This window comes from Solanum verrucosum, unplaced genomic scaffold (genome assembly GCF_900185275.1).
Source record: "Solanum verrucosum unplaced genomic scaffold, falcon-dt-bn FXZP01000284.1, whole genome shotgun sequence".
Taxonomy (NCBI): Eukaryota; Viridiplantae; Streptophyta; class Magnoliopsida; order Solanales; family Solanaceae; genus Solanum; species Solanum verrucosum.
The window spans coordinates 278,028-285,330 of NW_026019936.1; positions in this window are offsets into that span (position 1 = coordinate 278,028).

Sequence of the window (7,303 nt, forward strand, 5' to 3'; positions counted from 1 at the left end):
AACTTCATATAGAATCTATCTGAAGGATGTTTGTTTTGTTAGTGGAAGTTATCTTTTGTGATGGTGAATAGGAGTCTGTAACTGAAGCGAGTTGCTTTCTCATTTGGGAGGGGGCTAACCTCATGCCCTGCCCTCCTATTAGTAGTAGTAGTTAGTAATTGCTTAAGTTTCTTATTCTTGAATGCATGGTACCATCTACTATTTCATTTGCTTTGTATCTTGCTATTTTTTTTTAATCTTATTTCCTTGCTTTGATAACATTTCTTGTGAGCCGAGGGTAACAACCTCTCTACTCCACAAAGATAGGGCTAAGGTTTGCGTACATCCTACCTTCTCCAGACTCCACTTGTTGGACTACACGGGGTATGTTGTTGTTGTTGTACTTATGCCCCAAATTACATAGCACAAACACTTGTTTTAGAGGATCATTTGAGTTATAGACTGTGGTAATACATGCAGCACGACATATCTTCCCATGAACTATCTTTATGTGTTCTACTTGTGGAACTTCTGGTTGTCAGTGATGAAAACAGGAGAAAAGGTTAGCCTACAACTCAAATTCATCACATTCACCCCCAGACGCTGTCCAACTGGAGCATGCACAATCATGGACTGGGAGAATATTCACACACCCCCGCCCCGCCCCACCCCGCTTGCCTGGTCCAGGGAACCCACCCACATTGGATCCAATGGGCCTGGTTTATTTACTTGATTTTATTCTCAACAATGAATAGTATTTAGTTACATCAGAATCAGATGCAAGCCCAACTTTCAATATTATCACAAATTATGCAAAGAATCTGATTCAGAGAAAAACTTTGTAGTGGTATGTATGGACTAAGCTGTGTGATGCTCTTTTTTTAGTGATGAAACTTCCATTTTCTTAGTTTTTTGGAAATCTTTTTCATGGTATTAGGGTCAGGTTCGCTCCTATTTGGGCTCTCGGTCCATGTTCCTATTGCGCCCGGGCGTGAAGGGGTTGTAGAGCTCCACATTGATTGGGGATGGACTGGTGATTTTCTTATATAGACTCAACAATCCCTTCCTCATAAACTAGCTTTAAGGTTGAGTTAGGCCGTCCATTCTTTATCAATCCCCCAATTGTTTTCAAGAGAAGTTGGGAAGAAGAGGGGAAGAAAAAGAGAAGTTGTGTGAGAGTTGTTTCTGGTTGTGAGGAAGGTTGTTGTTGGTGTTTTTTGGTGACACTGATATAAAAAAATTCAGCGGGGAGGGCCTTAAACCGACCTGGAACTCCAACTCGGCAAAATAATAGTAATAAGGTTGAGCAATACATGAGCACACATAACTCTAGATGTACCCGCTGATTTTTAGACTCTGATTTTAAAAGGTCCATAAGATGTAAGCTAAGAGCAACTCCTTCTGTTGTTGCTTCATCTTCTGTCCATGTCAATGTCTACTGTGACAGGCAAACTGCTGCTGCTCGGTGTGGTGGTGGAGCTGCTAAAGGTGGTAGTTCGGAGATCAAAAGCAGATTCAAGATTTAAAGTTGACGAACTCAACCTTTAAGGTTCTTACATCTTAGTACTAAACTCATTATACTTTTAAAGATTCTTAAAGTTTTAGTAATTTTCTACCACACTTACATATATATATTTTTTTGTGTCGAAAATAATACTTATGTTTAATCGTTGAGCATAGGCTCCATCCATTTCTATCAGAGATAGCAACAAAGTTATGCATGATGGTTCAAAAGGTGGTTGTTGTACAGGTCAGAGACAGATTCGAGATTTGAATTTGACGAACTCAACATTTAAGGTTCTTAGTATTAATATATTTGAATCGATTGAACATGGGTTGCATCCGTCTCTACTGGAGATGGAAGCAAAGTTGTGCATGATGGCCCAAAAGTTTGGTGCAAAAGATGTTTAACTACTATAGTTACTGATGGCCTATATGGTAAAGTAAATACTACTGTTTCGGGTCGCCTGGTGGTGTCTGTGCCAATGGCCGCGGTGGTGGTGGTGGTGATAGCGATGACGGAGTTGGCAGTGGCGCAGCTGATTGTAGCCATGCTAATAGTAGCTAGAAATAAAGGCAAGTAAAAGGGGAAAAACCTAGAAAAGAGGATATTGGAATTAGTAAGGGGATAATTCATGCTTCTTGAAGTTCATATGATGTAGGTCAACTCCTTTTTTTATAAATCATGTACTCCGTTTCATATTACTTGATAACTGAATATCACTTTTGAAGAAAATTTCACGAGGTGTATTTTACTAAACTAAGGGCGCGTTTGGCCATGAAATTTTGCCCTATATGTATTTTAATATAATTTTTTTAGCAAAGAGAGTTCAAATGAGCTCCCTTCATTCAAAATCATAAGAAAACAGTCCTTGCACGAAATATGTCGCGTTCACTACTTTAGGATCTATATTAGAGATGCACTCTAAAGAGTATGATGTGGTCAACCTATTCTAATAAATACAAGCATTAATACCTTATTTCACGATTTGAACAAATGACCTAATAACTTTACTGTTATTCGACCGCTTCCCTTCAAATTAAATGGTAGATAGTTTGTGATAATTTAAAAATCCTTGATGAAATTTCCATGTAATAATGAAGCTAATTTGCATATGCAAATTGCAAGCCATTGTAAATAAATATACTTTAGTATAGGCTGTCCATGATATTCAATTAATAAAATATAATTCTAAAACGTTGGTGCATAATCCATGTGAGATCTTAAAGTTTGTATTTATTAATTAAATAAATGTAATCTAATTATATAAATTACTTAGGGTATAATAATTTTATCTCGTACAATATAAAACACTTATTAATCTTTTTCTATGATCCATCCATATGGAGGGCAATTGAATTGATAATCCACTATTAATTAGCTACAAATTAAAGTTTAAAGAGAAATAATGCAATCCTCATCTTTTTAATTGTGGATTATGACTTTTAATCCTAAACATGGTCTTAGTGGATAGTGTGGTGGACATCAATAATGAAAGGAAAATTCACACCATATACACATTTAAGAGTAAATTTTACGGGTTTTAAACATACTTTTAAACAATTCTTACTTATCACAGTTTATTTACGAGTTATGACATATCAATTAAATTTAATTTAATTTAAAATCAATTTCAATTTATTTAATAAATGATTAATCTGTTTATATTTTTATATTATTAATTAATATTATTTAATTAATTTGATTTCAGTTCCTTTTTTAAAACTGAAATCATCAGTTACACATATTAAGGGATTTACATAGATTAGACTTCCTTGTTTACTGTTACACTCAAACCTCCTATACCTCAATCCCACCACCCTCCACCCACGCCTATTCAAATCTACACGCCATCACCCTCACTACCCCACTTTCACCTTGTCTCTCCCATTTTTCTCACCAGCCAACTACACCATTTTCACAATCGTTCGTCCAATTAAGTTTTTCAACAAAATCATGTCGAAGAAACCCATTGAAATACCTCAAAATAGTCCCAAATTGGTTGAAGGAACTTCTACTGATGAAGTTCATGCTCCACTTGATATCAAGCATATGATGCATGTTCCTCAACAAGAAGATAGTTCCAAGTATATATTTCTATACTTTATTGTTTTCATTAGAAAATGTAACTTAATTTATTTCTTAAAATGTTTTTTTTTTTCAAAAAATTTTCAGTGATTGTGGTTTGTACACATGTCTATTTGTTGAATACATCAGTAATGATGTTTTTGATATGCATTCTGTTGATATTGATTCAAAGTACCATCGTCAAAGGTATGCCACAATCCTATGGCATTATGGAAAAATAAAGAATGAGGATGGCGCGATCAGTGAGAGTGAAGTTACTAGTACGGTTGCTAGCAAATTTGGTGGACCTCGCATAGCAAAAGAACATGTTTCGGATACCACCAATTATCCTACACCAAGACCACGAACAAAAAATTTGAGATAGTTGATTGCACCTTCTACTTTTTTAGAATTACATGTTATTTTTTTAACTTTTGGACAATTTTTTTGTGTTTAAGTACTTGATGATATATAATAACATATGTTTTTTTCCAGTCAGATACCATCTACATATGAATTACTGATTGACTATTATAATTTCAGGATACTAATAATATACAAACTTCATACCAGTTGGATTCAATTTTTTTAAAATATCAGTGTGTTTTCAAAATGTACATTTAGTGGATGAAATGCGTATGAAATCTGATTAATATTTGTATGACTATGACTTTTATGTTTTGATTTTGGATATTGTATGAATTGAGATATAATATTGGTATACAAATGGTATGAATTGTATTTTAACATTAGTTTGATTGTCTATTAACTATGTATATGGTATAAGTTTTTAAACTGGTATGAAAATGGTATGAATTGTCAAACTAGTGATTTTTTCTAAAAATATCACAATATGCCTACTTTCTATTCTAAACATGTTTTTGGATGAAACGTGTATGAAAACTAATCAATATGTGTATGCCTCCGACTTTAATGTTTGCTTGATGATATATAATATCATATGTTTTCTTCCAGTCAGATACCATCTACATATGAATTACTGATTGGCAATTATAATTTCAGGATACTAGTAATATACAGACTTCATACCATTTGGATTCACTATTTTTAAAATTTCACTGTGTTTCCAAACTGTACATTTATTGGATGAAATGTGTATGAAATCTGATTAATATTTGTATGACTATGACTTTAATGCTTTGATTTTGAATATTGTATGAATTGTGATATAACATTGGTATACAAATGGTATGAATTGTATTTTAACATTAGTGTGATTGTCTATTAACTGTGTATATGATATGAATTATTAAATTGATATGAAAATGGTATGAATTGTCAAACTAGTGATTTTTTCTAAAAATATCACATTATGCTTACTTTCTATTCTAAATTTGTTTTTGAATGAAACGTGTATGAAATCTGATTAACAAGTGTATGCATCTAACTTTAATGTTTGATTGTTGGATATTGTATGAATTGTGATATAATATTGGTATACAAATGGTATGCATTGTGTGATTATATGAAATTATGAATGTTTATACGAAATTGATGAATGTTTATACGAAATTGATTTATTGTTGGTATAATATGTGTGATATAAATTGAAGTTAGTGTTGGAATGAAACTTGAACAAGATTGGTAAAGAATTTGTTTTAATTTTATTTATAGTAGGACATCAGTTGGAAACCAAATTAATATTCATGATAACTTACATTAAATACTCAGGATACCAAATGCATTCCATAATTACCTTGTATAATTATCACTATATTAACACTATCTTATATATTAAGCTTGAATAAATTTTATTTCCAACAGTATGAAATTTGTACGATTAATGAATGAAACACGTATAAAAAAATGAACAGGATATTAAACACTTAGTTATAATGCATTTCACACAAATTATGTTTCATATCAAAACAAAACATGAGTCATAAAGTCAAAATAAAATTACAATTTTATATTGTCTAAACAAATAAATAATTATTTTTTTTTGCACAGGATAATTTGAACATGTCGTCCTATTGTGGCCAACTTGACGACATCTACTGCAAGTAACTCTAGACCGTTTGAATTTCACATCAGCAAATCCCTTCCAGCGTTCAAGTTGCGGTCTTCCTATCATTCTTTTTGACCGGGCGACATCAATTTAGGCTCTGAAACATAACTTGGTATATCCCATGTACTCTCGCATGGGAGAGGTTCAACCATCTATCATAAGCTGCAATGTTATCGCACTTACTAGACCATTATAAAGACTAGAAGTTTCATATATAATCCCCCTCCATTTGAAAATCAACATATTTCTCTGTTTCATTAAAAAAAAAAAAACAATTAGTCATCCAAAGAACATACAAATTTCATCCACAAAATTCATTATAATAACAACAAACTTATACACACTTGTCATTATCTTTTCATATAAATATCATTCAGACAGTACTCTACAAAACAGATTTCAAAAAAAAAAATATTTCACATTTCATACCCACTTAATACAATTTCATTTAAACAATCATCACTCATACCAAATTTATACACAATTGACAAAACTTATATAAACAATAAAATTTCAAATTTTATACCAACTTTAAAACCTTTTCATACATTTTTTCAAAATTCTAAATAACTTTTTTTAAACATTACTGAACACACTTTCATACCAAATTCATTCCATTTATATTACCAAATTCATTCAAAACTATACATTTAATTTATATTTTCAGGAAAAAAACAGTATTCAATATTATAATCTTAATCTACGAACCCAATCTACAACGATAAACATATTTATATGCTATACATTTATGCTCAAATCATTCATATATTGCGCAAATTTTTCACGAAATCAACGTTTTAACATTATACAAAATAACCAAAAAAAAAAAAAAACTTACCAATACAGTCACTTATATTACAGTTTCACAACAATTAATACGTATTATGAACAAAATATTTTGTTAATACAAAAAAACTAAAAAATTAACTATAGTGATGATTTACAAAAACAAAATCACATAATGTGATTTACAGTTTCATTTTTTTTTTTCATTTCACTGAAATACAAAAACAAATTATAAACAATAACAAATACTAACCTGAAGGATCCCATCTTCCACAATGTTTAATTAATATTGATACGTAGTCGTCCATCCCAACAAAATCAAGATTTTTCAAACAAAAAAAACTATAATTAGTCGACAGTGACAAGATTTCTGGAAGAAAATCGAAGAGAGAGAAATGTGGGAGAAAAATGGATAAAATCATAATTTTTAATTAAATTTAACAAATCGGAGTGAATTAAGGAAACTGATTGAATTTCCTTACTTCATGCTAATTAATAATTATCTTCAATCATTTCAAATTTAATTAACATCCTTATTTCCGTTTTTTACCTTTTTTTATTCCAGAAACGTTTTATTTTAAATTTTTTTATCTTTTTATTTTTTTCAAAACAAATGTTTTCAATTTTTAAAACAAACCTTTTTTTTAATAAACTGTTAGAACCTGAAATTTTTAATGTTACAACTTGAAAGTTTAATTCTACTGCTATAACTTGAAAATATTAATCTAATATATGTCATATATTAAATTTTCACTGAAAGAAATAATGTGACTGCAACAATGAAATAAATTAGATCTATTCGTTCTTAATCATAAGTTTTGAATTCATATTCTTAAAAAGAAAGAAAATTTTAATAGAAATTTTTTTCTTCGCTTAATGATGAGAGTATATATCAATCGGTTCAGTAAAAAATAAATTTCAAAATTTAGTAACAATACAAT